The 17,128-nt window shown below is 45.4% G+C and overlaps 1 protein-coding gene, 2 long non-coding RNA genes and 2 pseudogenes across 7 annotated transcripts in view; 2 read left to right on the top strand and 3 right to left on the bottom strand.

Annotated features, from left to right (window-relative positions):
- The window catches only part of LOC114500307 (mammaglobin-A-like), a 259,118-nt gene that overhangs the window by 62,933 nt on the left and 179,057 nt on the right, over positions 1 to 17,128 (bottom strand). The gene's annotated exons all lie outside the window — the stretch shown is intronic.
- Positions 844 to 17,034, bottom strand: LOC118501380. The gene is made up of 4 exons (XR_004904023.1): positions 17,023 to 17,034; positions 7,465 to 7,478; positions 4,997 to 5,001; positions 844 to 1,070 (listed from the first exon to the last, which is right to left on the bottom strand). It is a non-coding gene; the product is annotated as an uncharacterized LOC118501380 (long non-coding RNA).
- LOC118501379 lies at positions 3,012 to 4,876 on the bottom strand. Its single transcript, XR_004904022.1, has 2 exons — positions 4,803 to 4,876; positions 3,012 to 3,179 (listed from the first exon to the last, which is right to left on the bottom strand). It is a non-coding gene; the product is annotated as an uncharacterized LOC118501379 (long non-coding RNA).
- LOC118501370 lies at positions 10,579 to 11,731 on the top strand (annotated as a pseudogene).
- On the top strand, positions 11,509 to 13,070 carry LOC114499135 (annotated as a pseudogene).

The raw sequence follows: 17,128 nt of genomic DNA, 5'->3' as shown, positions 1-17,128 counted from the left end.
GGCCCTCCTGATGCTGTGATTTGGGCAGAGTGTTCCAGATGTTAGACTTTTATCCCCACACCTGAAGAAAATACCTTCTGAGAAGCCACAAGGAATGTGGTGCAGAATTCAGGCAGACACTGGAAACTGATCAGGGGAGCCTAGGGTGTGCCCAGTGCTCTGAGTCAGTGGCCTCACTGGAGGGTGGGCCCATCACCTGGGCAGGGCTCCTGGGGGAGGGGTTGGCTGGGCCCAACACTGTTGATGGGACCATTCCTCCTGCAGTAAGTGTGGACTATGTGCACAGGGATGCTTAGATGGCAGCAGGGTGCATGTTTTGGGGCCTTTAGGGGGGATCTGGGGGATGAAGAGTTGCCGAGGGTGGAGAGCAATGTGAGTGTGCTGAGAACAGAGTTCCCTGAAGGCTGAGCCCTGAGATTCACTACAAAGTGAGAAGTGAAGAGAAAACAAATCACCCTGCACCCTCCCAGCATGGAAACCCAGGGAAGGGTGAGAACCAGGCAGGCTGTTAGAGCTTCTGATGGGGATGGAATGGCAGTGGGGATGCTGGTTGGGAACCGTGTGACTGCTCAGGGAGGCAGCCGATCCCTCAGCAAAGCCCATGCTGGGACCCTTTGGAGTGATTTTGACCCCTCACCCCCTTTCCTGTCCTGGCCCTGTGACTGGGCATCTGTGCAGGGATGTGGGATGGCTCCTGAGTCAGCAGTCTCTCTGGGATCCCTCCCTCAGGCCACCATGTGTCTCTAGTATGTTCTCTGGAAACCACCCAACAGCCACTTTGTGACAAGAAATACCCCAACTCCAGAGACAGACTGTTTGACAGAAACAAGCCAGTGAGAGAAGTGCAGGGCAAGTACTTTATTGAAGCAACACATTGAAACCTTCACATATTCTGGGAGTTATCAGGCCATCCTTGAATAATGAGGAACTTGCTTGTGAGATTTTTAAGGTCTAGTTTTGCATTTGGATGCTACCTCTGCCTGAAATAGAGAAAGAGAGACAGGGGGCATCAGTCATGCTGCCCCTGGAGATGACACCTTCACAGGGACTTCTGTTCACACCAGCATGTGCTGGGACATCTCCAGCAAGGACACTGGTACCACATGCTGTCAGGAGAGCTGAGCTGGTGGGAAATTCAATAGCCACATGCAGCCACGACAAACTGTGCAGGACAGGGAAGAACAGGTCCATAGCCTGACAAAGAAACCACGAGTGACTTAGGCTTGGGACTCTGGTTTCTAATGGAGCGAGAAGAGGGTCAAGGGTTGGGCTGAGCAGCCCAGGGTTTCCTTCCACTGAGTACCAGATCCAAGGGTTCTACATTTCCACTACAAAGTGGACAGAGGTTGAGAGAACAGGATGGGGATGAGAGGGGACATGGAATGTTCTGCTTGCAGGTGATGTGATGTCCTCTGTGTGGAAATCAACCTGATAGCACGTGGACTTCCCCACACTGAGCATCTAGCCTGTGTGGGAATTTGCGCCTAACCCAACCTTATTCCAGGAGTGGACCAGCTGGGAAATGATTGTAAATATCTGATTTCTTCTTTGGGGACCATCCTGCCTGGTTTTAGGAAGTGTAACCCCGCTAATAGGTGAACAGTCCCCTTGCCTAGGGGACCTGGGACCATAAGCCACTAAGGAGACAAACCTTCTCCTCCTAGCAGAGGCCCAGTGTATAACCCTTTACTGCACTCTGCTTTCCCCCTGGAGGATGGCTGGATAGCCAATGATGGGTAAGATTCCTGAATAAAGAAACAACTTAAGACAGGCACAGTCACTAAGGGGCCATTGGGAAGGTCTCCGGGGATTGGGGAGAAGGGACAAAATCCTTCACCCCTTTGCTTTATCATAGCCTGAGTCCTCACTGTATCTGCCAAGTCTCCTAATCTCTTGGCTGCCTGGCTGCCCTGGCCTGATTCAGGCCTGAAACAATGCCAATGGGAGGTGCAGCCCTGTGCCAGAACTGGCGGTTCCTGGAGGGGACCATCAGGTCTCAGAAAGAATGCATAAAGTCCTGTGAATCCTGCTCTGCTAAGAATGTCCTCCATTTAAATATTAATGGTCCAAGCACAAAATAAGCTTTTTTCCCAAGGTTTTACAGCTGATAGGCATCATACTGTCATCAGACCCTGATTCAAAAGGACCCTGATCTCAGAAATGTTATCTGTAAACCATACTTCCTTTCTTTGACATGCACCCCTATGCAAGCTACACTCAATAAAAGCCCATTTGGGAGAGAGGCTAAAAACCCTTTCTCCTCTGAGAGACTGGTCATCCTTCTTTCCCAAGCAGATCATGTCTTGGTAGAATTATTCTCATCCATGGTGGCACAAGTGAGTTCTGTGTGTGGGTCCCTCTGCCTCCACTTTCCTTGCAAACATATAACAGAAGTGTTTCAGCTCCAAGAGAGGCTGCAGAGGATGTAACAGGGAGGGTCTCTGCCCATTGACCATGATAGGTGAGGGCTGGGAGCGTGGGGCAGAGAGACAGGGAGGGGCTCACTCTGTGAGAGCTGGTGGAGCCCCCAGCCAGGCACCCCTCCATCTTGACAGAGGGCCGTGGACAGTGCCTTCCCTTCTGCCGTCTCCCCTACAGCACTCCTCACACTCCATGAGACTCTCCAGGGACTGTGCCATTGGGTGAGGGAACTGGCCTTCCAAACTGTGAAACCTCCCAGGCAGGGAAGCAGCAGCCTCTGCCCTTCAGCATCACCATCTGGGGCCTGGTTGCACTCTCCAGGACACTGTGGGTACACCTGCCCAAGAGGTGACTGACTGAGAAGTAGGAACTTGCTATATGTACTGTGCAGCCTTAATCTAGCTCAGCAGGCATGATGTTATCATACACCCTGTGGCCACAGGCCACTGTGTCAGAGGAGAGAAGGGGGCAGGTGCCTCCCTGCCCTGTGCCCACAGTGTAGCACCCGGACCTCCCTCCTGATAGTGCACCTTAGCAGAAGTCCCTACAGAGGAAGGAGAAACAATTTACCAGAACATTGTAAATTTCCCGTCTGCCCTGTATGGGCATTTGGTCTACACATTGCTTCACTTTTAAAGTGGCCTCGGCAGCTTCTCTAGGTGGAGCAAATCTCAGAAGCTGGATGCTGTACATCTCTTCAGTATCCATAAAGAAGCTTCTCATATCAGACATTGTAGCTGGACAGACGTCTGCATTTGCTGGAGCAGAATAAGAAGAAATACAATTAATGTAAGCAAGTCACTTTGAAAACCATGGGAGTTTCCCCCATGGCTCTCTGACCTTAGACAGGAACACCAAGGGGTTTTATGGTCCCGTTCCATAATTGCACCAATGACAATGGAAAATTCTAGAAGTTGTGACTTGCTGAAATCACAGAGCAAGCAGCAGGGTTGGTTGTGGAAAACAGGTTCATTGAGCCCCAGTTCAGTGGTTTTCCTCTGTAAAGTACATGTAGGCTTTTCCAAGACTCTCCTGCTTTGCTGAAATTCACTTTCTCTGCATTTCAGAAATTAGGGTTTGGACTCTCATTACATGACAGGTTCTTTTGTCTTGGACGTCAGAGGAGAGGAGCTCTTAGTGATCAGTCTTTCCAGCAGAGTGGAAGAGGATGATCTCACAGAGATCAGAGAACAGAGACCAAGTCAGGAGAGGAGCAGGGACAATGATGGAATGTTGGAAGATGCTCTTTTGAGAGAAAATTAAACAGGAGAATTATGTCATTGGGTGAAGACAGCTAAGAGGCTTAGAAAGGAATCTGAGGCTTACACACAAACCAAGACAAGCTCTTCTGGTCTGCACTGAATACAGAATTCCTTTGAGACAGTGGGAGGTGGCTACCTGGGCCTGCTTTCAGCTCTACAGGGATAGTATTGAGACCTGAAGTAACCACTCTTCTTTGTCTGGATTCCCCATCAGCACCCCCTGTTCTGCCCCTATGGCTTTAGAACCACCCACAGCAGGGAATGTGGCCTTCCAGATTCCCACTTGACGTGATGAGACAGCAACAATGCAAAGATGGGGAGAGGTCAGATCAGGCAACACAGGGAAAGGGGAGGAGTTCAGAAAATCAGATGAAAGAGAAAAAGTGAAAGGCACTTGGGTCAGAGTTGAGGGCATAATGACACAACCAAGTATTGTTGGGTGAGTGGCTAGAAGTCACCTAGAAACACAGCCAGTGTGGCCCTGAGATTGCCCTGTTTCTTCTGATCCTGGGTGGACTTCCAGAAAAGGAGCAGGGTGTGTGGATGTGTTGAGTGCTGGTGCTCCTGACTGATTCCTGAGATATCCATATCACACTGGCTATTCTGAAACTGAGAGCTCTCCTAAAGCCCTCCCAGCTGGAGTATTCGATGAGTCTGAAAGACAGAGTTAGAGAGCTGGGGACTCACTGGCACCAAAGACTCTGGGAAGAACACAGCTCATGAGACCCAGATCTAGCTCCTGACACCTTTTGTCTCACTCTGTGGTTAGAGTTGCTCTTGCTGGTGGCCGTGGAAAGCAAGGATGAGAGGAGACTTGGGTGGTACAGCATTTTGTTCAAGTCACAACTCTGCTGAGTGGCAAAACCCTGATGCACATCCAAGTCTTATCTCGTCCTGCTGCTTCTGAATATAGACCCCAGACAAATAGTGAGGATTCAGGTGGGAAGCTCTTCAAAGTGGCCTGAACGGGTTTTCTGGAAAGCTACAGGGTGTTGGGAATTTATACAGAAGCCCTTGGCATTCAGGTGACTAGTCCACAAGTAGCAGAGCCTGTTTGGATTCTGATCTGTTCAACCCCCTTTCTCAAATAAGTCATCTAATTCATAGTAGGTTGCTTACCTGGGCTGGTGGTAGTCTAATTAGGAGTGATACTCACCCTCATAGCAGCAAAATGCCAGAGTGACCAGCAGGACACACAAGGACAGTTTCATGGCACAAGTTGCTCTGAGTTCAGCTTTAGCAAACAATCAGCTACTAGCAGCTGGACTCAGCAACAGGGAAGCCCAGGGCTATTTGTACCCAGTGAGCCTCACAGGTCCTACCCACCTGGACGTGGCAGGTCACAAGGCCTGGGTTCCAGCTTTCTTTTTCTCACTGTGGCCAAATTCCAACCACCATGGTCACAGCCCCAGACTTGATCAAGAACAGCCATTGCTGGCACCGTGCACATCTCCTTTGTGCCAATCCCGAGGCTGGAGTTACACAAAACTATAACCCGTTGACTGTCAGGTGCCTCCCAGGTTTCAGTACCTTAACTGGAGTATTAGAAATGTACAATCAGTTGATTGATGGGAGCCCCCTTGGAGTTTAAGTCCTTAATTGCAGGGTCTGACCAGTTTTGCTCATTTGTCTCAGCCTAGTGCCTGGGACAGAGAAGGGGATCAGCACACAGTTTTGAAATGTTTGCTTTGGGTGCATCCTTAGTGAAAAAGGATGCTTCCTGGATCAGGGTCACTTTGGGAAGTTGAGGCAGAAAGGTCTGTGGTGTGGGGACATTTGTGAGGATATCAGTTGTTTGGGTCTTGAGAGAACACCATGCCAAGAGGAAGGCTACCTCCCCAGGTCCCTCTTTCCCACTCTCATCTAACGTTTCAAACTCGGTCAAGGGAGGGTTCCATCAAGTCATGCAGGAAACTGCCCTGACGATTTCCTTCTCAGTTAGGAGGTTGACACGTGCTGGGTCTTCAGGGTTCCAGCAGCAGCAGCACCTAGAGGGCCCATCCTCTTCCTGTCCCAGGCCCCAGGAGTGCAATGCCAAATTGTGGGCAAGGCTGTGTCTGTCTGGAAATAAGGAGTAGATGGGAGCGTTGTGCACTTTCTCCTCCATCTTCTGTGAAACTGAAACTGTCCTAGAGCAAAGGACTAGTAAAGAATGAAGGCCAACATCCTGTTGGTGTCATTTTCTTCAAACAAGGGGAAATGTAAGACAAAAAACAAGTCAGTGAATTGATCATAGTATGCAGATGGTGGGTTACCTCTCCAGGAAATCTACAATAACCTCATGAGAAAAACTGAGAATGGATGAAAGTTCATGATGCAGCTGAACACAGGATGGCCTGTGAATAATGCTCTCTTTCCATAAACCTGTGTCACCACCTGATGCAACAGATAGAAGGACACTGCTGGCTACACAAACTCCAAATACATTGAGCTTCACACAGTTCAAACAGGCAAACCTTGAAAGATAATATCATGAAAATTTCCTCACAGATACAATAAGGTATACAAAAATACCAAGGCTCACACCTTGTTCCTGAAAAAAATATTAGAAAATGTAAAGTCAACTAGTCTCAGGTTACTGTAGAGTTTCAACCCTGCCCACATCAGAATCTTACTCAGGGAGTTTTCCACATTGTGTTGAATTTGGCAGTGATGTTTGGGTCTTTCAAATTTAGAATATATTCACTTACTGAGTGGTGAAGAAGAGCCCAATTATAGAGCCTATCTGGTTTCAATCTCAGTTTTGGAACTTTCTACTTCTGGAGTCTTCAGCTAAGTGTTGACCCTCTCAGCCTCATTTTCCTCATCTGTACATGAAGGCTGAGAGCAAAGAATTTGTATGAGGATGAATAAATTAATTCAGGAACAATACACAGGACAGTAACTGGCAGTAGAAGTCAGCTATTCCTGTCATGCAACAAAAAGGAAAAATATAAAAATATAAGTACAAAGTCAAACAGAATAACCACCTCATCCCCAAATACAAATATCAGACTGAATTTAATCAACTTTGCCAAGGAGCTGTGTTGATTTATTCTAAATGCTAAATGATTGTGCTTCTGAATTTGGCTCTGGTTCCAGTGGGATTTCTCTTAGTTAAAATAAGATCATCACTTTTCAATCACTTCATATCCTGTTTTATGATTATATCTAAGTGAATGTTGTTGTCATTCTAATCCTAAGTACTGCGTATTGGAACTAAGAATATAGGAGGGTGGTGGGTGGGGTGGGTACTAGTTATTACAAGACACACAGAATCCCTGGACTATGGTCCTCAGCAGGATGCAATGGTGACAGGGGTCCTTCAGCAGTGGTTCAAATCTCAGGGTTCCTTCAGCTCTCTTTGTCTTACTGGGGAACAGGATCATGGGGTATGGAAACATTGGAGACATAATCACTTCTTGATCATGATGTCCACATGTACTCTAAGTTACAATTTATGTATGATCTGGTGACACTGGTTGTCCTGTGCCACCTGCCCTGCATCAACATCCTTGTCTCCTTTTACCAAGATGGATGGTGTACAGGTCGTCTGTCAGATCCCACATGGCATTGACTCTGCATGTGCAACTCCAGACTCCAAAGAGCTCAGTGTGAGCAGTATTTTGCAGGTGATAATTTATGTCTACAGAGTAAGGTCTCTGTGTCCTTGCTTTGAATAACAAACATCAAAGAAGGACATAATGTGCTGTGGCTGATAAACCATTAAAATAATTTTGAGTGGCAGATCCCTCTGTCAGTCTTGGCCCATTCTCCAAAGGTATACCTGGACTCCAGTGACATCAGCACCACAGACTTATCCTTTTCACATGTGCACAATGAAGTGACAAGTGCTTTCAGAGTCCATACCTCTAAGGGTGAACAACGTGACTAGACGGGCCTCATTTTTACCAATATATGATGCTCTCCAGGGATATATAACATCAAAAGCAGGCCTCATCCATCTCATTAAGAAAAGTATTTATCAATAACATTTTACTTTGATGAGAAATATGAAAAATGGAAAGCTATATGTTGGGCTATACCAAAGGCTGAAGGGATCTCTGATGGCGCCCACATCACCCATGTGCCTCATCTGACTGACTCCATAGGCTTGTTACCCTTCTGTCCCTGCCTTGTGCACTGAAGAGCCCCTGAGATGTATGCCCTGAGGCTTCAGCAACACATGTGAGCAGCTTCACCTCTCCTCTCCCACTGGCCCCTGTCTGCAGCCCTTGGTCCCCTAACCATGACCTGGCTGCTTGCTATGAGCAGTGAGCTGCCAAGGGAGACCCATGACCAGGGAAGGGCCAGGCACATTGGAGATGGCTCCCTTCCTGTTGTTCAGCAACTCTTGCTATAACTCCATTGTCCAAGGATGGCTATATGTTTTTTTTCTGTGTTGTAGCCAAGGATCTCAACTTAGGAGGAACGTTTTCCAAGGTATGGAAAATTGTACACATCAAATTACAGCCACATACCCCACCCTAATACAGAGTTCTCAAAGCTACCACAGATCCAGTGACAAAGTAAAGGCTGAGTAAATTACAAAAAAGTAACTCCAAAGTGGTTTCTAGTCCCCTGAGTGTCACAGTGACCACACCAGGTCGGTGCAAAAGTGCTTGGGTCTCTGCTCATGTGACCTGTCCTGGGCCCAGGAGACTTCCAGGTGGGGAACCAGTGGTGTTCTTCACCAGGAGAAGATTCTTGGGTGTCAAGGACTCTTTCCATCCTGAGCTCTTTCCAGTAGGAGCCGACAGTGCTGGGCCAGTGGAAAGCTCTGTCAGTGTAGATGTGTTGTACTTGGGGAGCTGTCATCACACACAGCCACTTTTGAGGAAGAACTGCCTGAAAGCCATGAAAGCCTCCTCTTTTCTCAGTGTTTGGGTCCCTCCCCACACAGGGCAGGTGTGCTGGCCATCCTTGAGGTCTGTTCTCCTCAGTGTACATCAGCCCACAGGTGAACAGAAAATGGGAGGACTGCAAGTCTTAACCCCACAAGGTATTTCCCAGTCATGGGAGTTTGAGTCCTCTGCACACACAGGTGCCACTTAGGCTGATGAAAATAAGCAGGTGTTCTACATCCTAACCCTGGAGAAGAAAGGCAATATGTTAGGACTACCATGGGAGGTTGAAGGAAGTGGTTTGGGGATTGTGGAGGACTCCCTGGGAAAAGAGGCCAAAAGGCCTCAGAGTGTGTCAGATGGACCAGGAAACTGATGAGCTAACTCTCACTAGTGGATCCTCAAGACTATTTACTTTCTTTAACTTGATCCCCTGCTCACCAGAAAGACCTTTCTTCTTGAACAGGCTTCTGTAGTGAAGGGGACAACAGAAGTCTTCTGTTCCTTGTGGATATTGGTCCTCGTTAATCCCTAAGCATCTGACATTCATGAGCATGTAGCCTTGGCACCTTCTCTAAATCCCTCTCATTGTAGATTGGCCACTCTTTGGTGTGAGACATAAGACCAAAGACTATACAGGAATATTTTTTTACCCAACATTGCCCAGTACACAGTTATTGACCAATGAAGCTCATGTGTTGGTTTGCCAATGTATTTATTATGTTACTAAATTCATTGGTATCTTCTTGTAGTCTATTATCTTTACCCACTATGAACTTTTCTACAGGTAGGAAAAATGGCCTCCATCAGGCTGAAAACTGAAACCAAGTGTCTGTAGATTAGGTCAGTGTTTTCCAGAGTGGGTGTGTGTGCATCTCAAGATGTGGGAGTGTTTACTGGGTCACACTCCAGTGACTGGTCCCACTGCTCACCTTCCAATCCACCTCCCACCCCCAATGCATTCTGTCTCCTGCACCATTTCACTGAAATTCCTCACTTCCTAGTATCAATCTTGAAGCCAGTTGTGATTTTGTATATTGTAAGAGGTAGAAGTCTTGTTTTTTCTCTTGTTGATGGTTAATAGGGATGTTTGACCAAAAAAAGGAACCTTTCCACTGCTGAGTTGTGACGTTGTTTATGCCATAGATTAAGTTCTCTCTGTGTGGGCATCCATTTTTGAGTTACCTATCATTTTCCACAGTATAGTTGTCTATTTTTAAAGATATACTAATCTGGATGAAGAAGAGTTCTTTTATTAATTCACTTTCAATATGTGAGTGAAAAGTAACCACTCAATGTACTTCCAAACCTTCTTGGCCATTTCCAGACATATATTGTTCTATGTGAATTTTTAAACAATTTTATCCAGTTCTTCATTAAGGTCCAGTGGAATTAGGGTAAAAGTACACTGAATTTATATATCAACTTTGGAAAGGTTGACATTTTTATAATTAGTCACAGTATATACTACCTTACTCATTAGATTTGTTCTTAGGTATTTTATGATTTTGTCACTTGTGCAAAAGAGACATTTTCTTCCATTTCTAATCCTCACTCTGTCATACACCATACACAAGCTGTTGTATTTTTCTATATTGAGCATGTATTCAGACACTTACAATATATGTTCTTGTACTATTTTAATACTCTCAGTGGTTCTGTGTGATCCAGTCTCCTGTTTCCTTTTGAAAGAATTGTGATGTCAGCAAGTAGAAGAGATTCATTTAATGTTTGCACATATTTAGAATTATTTCATGTTCGTGTTTTAGTGTGACACTTAGAACTTTCAGACCCATGTTGACTAATACTAGGTTCATCAGGTATTTCCCCCTTTTCCCATTATAGCGCAAGCACCTTTAGCATTCGGTGTTTTAGAGAGATGTTACCTGTTGGCTGTGAACATTGATTTTATTTGTTGTAAAGATTTTTCTTCTATTTCCACTTTCTTTAGAATTTTTTCTAAGAAAGTTCACCAGGATTCCCTCCTTGGAGCTGGCTGGGAGGAAGACCAAGTGGTGACCATGGCTCTGGGCCTCGGGAAAATTCCTGTGCTTGCTCCCTTCCTCACAGAAATGCCTGCTGTCCACACAGACAACACAGACTTCAGATGGGAACCCTCTGAAGTCTGGAGATCAGGACTCTGGCAGTGGAGAGACTATTGGAGACCCTATTTGCACATGTTGTGACTGGTGAGCACCAATAGGAAGGGCCCTCTAATGAGAAGAGAGGCCATTCCAAGAAGGCCCAGGTTTTGGCTGCATCTGTTCAACAAGCAAGTGAGAATTTTTGGAGAGTGGCATAAAATTGCAAAGGAGAGTCAGTTTCTCAAGGAGAAGCTTGTGGCTGCTGCAGAAGATATTGGAAAAGAAGGTGCTTTTAAGCAGAGGTTTGTGGGAGAATTTGCAGATGATCCCTACTCTTCTTTGACCTGTGGCAGTGTGGTTCAGGCAGCTCGAGCTTTGCTCTGTGCTGTTACTTGGCTGCTTGTTTTTGCTGACATGGCAGGTGTGTACAAATTACTTGTCCAGGTGAAAGTTGTGGAGATGGTATCTTGAAACCAAAAAAATGATGGTGCTGGAGAATTCTTGGGAATACAGTATAAAACCCAGGATCCTCATGTGGATAAACCTAAGCTCATGGCAGATAAAAGGCATCAGGAAGCGAAAGACGTGGGCCATCATGATCACATGGTGGTGCATAGGGATCGATGTTTGTCTTTCATATCGATATTTCTCCCCCTCTCATGTCCCTCCATTCCCCGTCTCTAAATAATAAATAAGTAAACAAATGAATAAGTATATAAATGTTTAAAAAAGGAACTAATGTGCTCAGTTCTGCAATAGGTAAAATGATGAAGAAGAACAGAGACCTGTGTAGAGAGCTTCAGAAACTCTCATATAACCCTGGTCAGATTCATTCCTGGAAACCAACGTTCTCCTGATAGTATAGGTTGAAGCTTCAAGGAATGGAAATGAGAAAGCAATTAAAAAGTGTGTCCAGTTGTCCCACAAATGTGCCAACAAATTCAGGTCACCAATGGATACTGTTACATTTCAAACAAGGAAGAAGATATCAAGCTTGTTCAGATATCTGCAAGCCTGCTGGAAGCCCTCTATCCTAAGTTTGTCAATGCTGCATTGGCTGTCACAGAAAAACCACAGAGTAAACTGGCCAAAGAGTACATGGATCTTTTGAAAGAACAGTGGGTAAATCAAGTCTGTGTTCTGCTAGATGCTTTTAGTGATGTTATCTCCCTTGATGACTTCACGGCTGTCTCAGAGAGTCATATATTGGAAGACGTGAACAAATGTGTCATTGTTCCCTACGAGAAAGATGTGGGTGGGCTGGACCACATCATTGGTGCCTCTATAGGCCAAGAAGCATGGGTCATTCCTGCAGTCACTTCAGCAATGGACATCTATGAGCCAGGAGACCATACAGAGAAGGTGGTGGAAGCTACCAAATTTCTTTCCAACACAGTGATGCTTCATTTTACTGAGCAATTGGATGCAGTGGTGGAAGCCCTCAGCTCAGATCCCATCAGCCCATGGATGAGAATGAATGAGTTGATCAAAGCCTGCTACCTCATGTACAATGGCATAAGGGATACCAGGAAAGTGGTGTTGGTGATAGGGACTCCTGAGGAGTTGGGTTGCTCTGACTTTGAGAGAGATGACTTCATTGCTGAAGTAGGACAAGTGTCCAGACAGGAGATGATCAACATATAGCTGGCCAGAGTGCCAGGGCCATCATGGCTCAGCCTCCCCAAAAGCAAGAGGCACACTCTGTGGGATGGGTGCCAGCATCCAGGAAGAGAAGAACCACCTGGATGCTGAGTGTTCAAAAGGGATGACAGTGGTAATGAGATGATTGTGGGGCCCAGGCAGATGAGCAGGTTCATGGTGGAGCCCAGAGACCTCACTCAAACTTGAGACCTGTCAAAAATACATCGGATGTGTAGTGCTTCCAAGGAAGGATTCAGGATAGACAAGCGTGGCCACAGCAGTGCAGACCAATGCCAAGACGTGACTTGTAAGCTGGACCTTCAGGCCTCCCTGCTGCGCATTGCCCTCCACTGTCACAAGCTCAACATCTGCAGCAAAGTCAAGGCCAAGGTGCAGAACCATGGTGGGGAGCTCATTGTCTCTGGGGAAGACACCACCTTTTCCCTAATCTGGACCACCAAGTACCTGATGAATGCCATGGTGAGGATGGTGAAGGCATGCTATGTGGCCCCCACCAAACGCCAGAGGTCTCAGAGTATGGCTTTCTTCAACGTGCCTCCACCAAATACCACAGGTCTCACAGTATGGCTTTGTGCAGCCTACTGGCTATGTCATGGAAGATGAAGGCACCTGAGAAAAGGTCTTGGTGAAGACAGAGAAACAGGCCAAGACACAGGCCAAGATTAAAAGGGCATCTCTGAAGATGCAGGTGAACCCTGTGCAGGCCCTCAGAGAATTCAGAACCATGGACAGCATCCAGAGCTGCACTAGCCAGCTGCCACCATCTCTCTGGGGCCCTTAACATCAGTCACGGCTCTTTACTAGAATGATTTTGCAGAATGCACTGAAGTGAGACTGCACAGATTTTTCAATGTGGCCAGCCACAGAATTTTGGAAGGGCACAGTTGTGTTTCAGCAGTCATAAACACTCTCAGAATTCTGGAATATATTTCTAGCTATATTTTTAATAAGCTTAAATAAAATGAAAATGTCATAACCAAACAGAATCCCACATTAAGTTGTAACTAATGCCCTTGGCCAAGTGTGATGCCTGTTGTCCTGGTGTGACTTCAGGGTTTGAATGAAGGGGAGAGCTGACTCACCCCGGGTTCAGGGAGGGGCCTTTCACCAGCCCTGCATCCTGGCATTTTGGCTGCTATTCAATGACCAAACTAAGTCAGGGAAAGCAAAGTGGATATCTCAGGAAACAGTCCCCAGAGGAGCAATGTCCCTAGAAGAAGTTCTGAGAGGAAGAAACCACATGAAACTCAGTAAAATGTAATCTGTCATGAAGAAAACTGATTACTCTCTTAATGACAGAAATGAGAATTTTAATGCATGGGTACAATTACTCACCTACACTCTGCTGTAAAACACATCAGCCAAGTTAACTTTGTTCAGGCTACAATGTTGTGATGCTGAAGTCAGAACATGCCATTTACCCTTTCTGCCACCTCACACACAGATACAACATTGGGCTCCCTTCCCATACCTGCAGTGTTTCCTGCCTGGGCTTGCAACAGAGCCTAAGAGAAGAGTGTTTGCTTAGGCTGTAATTGGGACCTTACCTTATTTGTAATTAAAAAGTGATTACCATAGCTACAAAGTACACTTTTACTGTCTTTTTTAAATTTTATGGAATGCATTTTTTACACTAACTTTTCCTAATAAAGTCCACGTTGAAACAAAGAAAAAAAACCAAATTCACAAGATTTTACTGTGTACAATTGCAAAGGTAAGAATGTCAATTAAAACCTTAGAAGAGGAGTTAGACTTTTCCTTCTGGAATCCACTGCATATGTTTAACTTGTGAAGGCAAATCTGCTCTCTGGCCTTCATCTAATTGGCAAACAGCACAAATGTCACCATAGGCACACACACTTACATGGCACTGCTAATGAGACCCTCTGACCCAGGGTGTCTAGGGCAAAAGTATGTTAATAAGAACATTAAGTTTTATGCTTCCAGGTCAAACCCATTCTCTCACAGGTATGCAGTGAAACTTTCCAGAGACTACCTGACATGTGACATTGCAACAGAGTGAAGAGTGAAGCAAATTTGTGAATGCACCTGTCTTCCACTGAGCCAGACATCAAGAGACTTGGGCAGATCTAAACAGTGCCACTCTCCACACTGAGAAGATACATTTGCATAGAGACCAAAGAGGTCAGACTCATGTGGCTCAGTTGGTTGTGCATCATCCTGTGAAGCAAAAGGTCACTGGTTCTATTCCCAGTCAGGGCACATGGCTGTGTGCAGGCTTTTTCTCCAGTCAGGGTACTGTGTCCTCCAACCAATCTTTGTTTCTCTCTCTTTCTTTCTCCCTCCCTTCCCCTCTTTATGAAAATAAATACAATGTTTTAAAAAAAGACCAAAGAACTAACAGAATTTGAGAAGAGGGTAGAACAGGATTGAGGCACTGCTGCACCCTGAATGTGCAACAAAAAATAACTACTTGAAGTATGTCATTTGGTGTAATTTGGAAAACACACTACTCAGAGACAAGACCAAGGTGGCAATCTATTCAATGTTGTATGCATTCTTCTGAGTCCCCAGTCTTCCTTTTCCTCCAGAACACACATCAGTCATCATCTTGCTATCTTTTACCTTGCAGTGGATTAAAACACAGTGGCTTATCTTTGTGACATCTGGGTGTAGTGCAGAGACCAGCAGAGGGGATATGCTGCAGGATGCCCTGAGGTCAGAGGGAGGGCAATGGTAGTGCCCCCAGGGGTGTGGGCCATGAAAGTTGCAACATCTGTGGAAAACTAAGAAATGATATAAAAATGGAAATAAGTGTACTGCTTTTGATTATCACCATGGTCCAGTGTTCTCAACAGTATCATCAATAAGTCAGTCCTCAGTGATGGGCACTCTGAACAACTGTTGCCTTGACCTGAAGTCTACTGCTCCCAGATGCCTGTCCAGGACAAGTCCTGACCTCAAGTGTTCATTGGGGATGCAGGCTTCTCCCTCTGAGTGGCTGCAGCATCTCAAGGCCCTTAGGGCTTACAGGATCCCTGATGCAATCGCAGGCATTGGGAGAGGTCAAAACCGTGGAGACATTAAAAGATTAGTCAGTGTTCTCCAGGGGTTGGGGACAGGGAGGGAAAGTAGGTAGGGTACAGGGACTGGAGGGCAGGAAAGCTCTCTGCACTGTAAGGGTGGGTCCCCATTGTTGTACATTTCACCAAACACATGGAATGTAGAACGCAAGTTAGAACCCTAATGGTAACTATGGGCATACGTGATACTGGTGTGTCCATAGTGGTTTGTCAGTTGTGACACGTGTCCCAGTCTGGTGGGGCTGTAGTTTGGGGGTGGGGGGGGCGTGGAGGTTGTGCTTATTTGTGAATGGGATGCATGTGGGAACTCTGCACTTGCTGTTGAATTGCTCTGTGAACCTAAACTGCTCTAAAAAATTCTCTGTTAAAAAAGGAAAGTAGGCCTGGCTGGTATAGCTCAGTGGATAGAATGCTGGCTGTGAACCAAAGGGTTACCAGTTCGATAACAGGGAACATGCCTGGGTTGCAGGCCAGGTCTCCAGTGGGGGCCACGTGAGAGGCAAGCACACATTGATGTTTCTCTCCTTCTTTTTCTCCGTCTTTCCTCTCTCTCTAAAAATAAATAAATAAAATCTTTAAAAATAAAAAAGGAAAGTTGGAAACTGTAAAAAATATTCTTTTCAGGCAAGGAAAAATCTATATAAAAATGATTTGAGCCTTAGTCATTGTTTCTCAGAGGGTTGGAGGGACATCCCATCAACCCAAAGGTCAAAGGTTTGATTCCTGTCCAGGGCACATGCCAAAGATCAGGGCTTAATCCCTGTTTGGGGTGCATACCAGAGGCAACCAACAGATAATTTTCTCTCACATTGATATTTTTCTCCCTTTCTCTTTCCCTGCTACCCCCTCTCTCTAGAATCAATGAGCACATCATCGAGAGGATTTTTGAAAAGTGAATTGATGAAGACTCATGGACATAGGCAAGAGAGTGATGATTGCTGGGGGTAGATGTGTATGAGGGGACTAAATGATAATGAGAAAAATACAGTAAGGTTGAAATTAAAAAATGAATTGGTGAATTAAACATTTAAGGTAATATACTGAAAAAAATTGGTTCTGATATGAATTCCTAACATTAGCTGAACACATGCTCAGTAGAGAACAAGTGACTCCTGTCCTGTAGCCCAGCCTTTCCTGTCACATGATGTTGTGGGAAAAGAGGGACTGTGGCAACAGGAACAGTACCAACAGCATAATACTGAAATGAAATAAGTGAGCATGCAGTGTGTTCATGAAAAATCCTGAAACTTTACTCACAGAGTCACACACCTTGTTCTTTAAGGAAGCATTTACAGTTTTACAGGTGTTGACTTTCCTCAAATAATTCTCCAGATTCAATGCTGCCCCCTCCAGAGCCGAGAAGGACAGGTGTGCTCTGTTTTGAATTCTAAAGTGTGGTCTGATAACACCGAGGAAAGAAATCAAGGAAGACACAAACAAATGGAAACATATACCATGTTCATGGATTGGAAGAATTAATATCATCAAAATGTCCATACTACCAAAAGCAATTTACACATTCAATGCAATACCTATGGAAGTACTAATGGCTTATTTCACAGACATAGAACAAACACTTCAAAAATTTATATGGAGCCATAAATGACCCTGAATAGCTGTTGCAATTTTGAGAAAGAAGAGTAAAGTAGGAGTGATCACAATACCTTACACTAAACTATACTACAAGGCCACTGTAATCAAAACAGCCTACAACTGGCATAAAAACAGGCACATGGATCAATGGAACAGAACAGAGAGCCCAGAAATAAGCCCAAGTCTCCATGGTCAGTTAATATTTGACAAAGGAGGCAGCAACATAAAATGGAATAAAA

Source organism: Phyllostomus discolor, chromosome 6 (genome assembly GCF_004126475.2).
Source record: "Phyllostomus discolor isolate MPI-MPIP mPhyDis1 chromosome 6, mPhyDis1.pri.v3, whole genome shotgun sequence".
Lineage (NCBI taxonomy): Eukaryota > Metazoa > Chordata > Mammalia > Chiroptera > Phyllostomidae > Phyllostomus > Phyllostomus discolor.
This window is presented reverse-complemented; position numbering and strand designations above follow the sequence as displayed.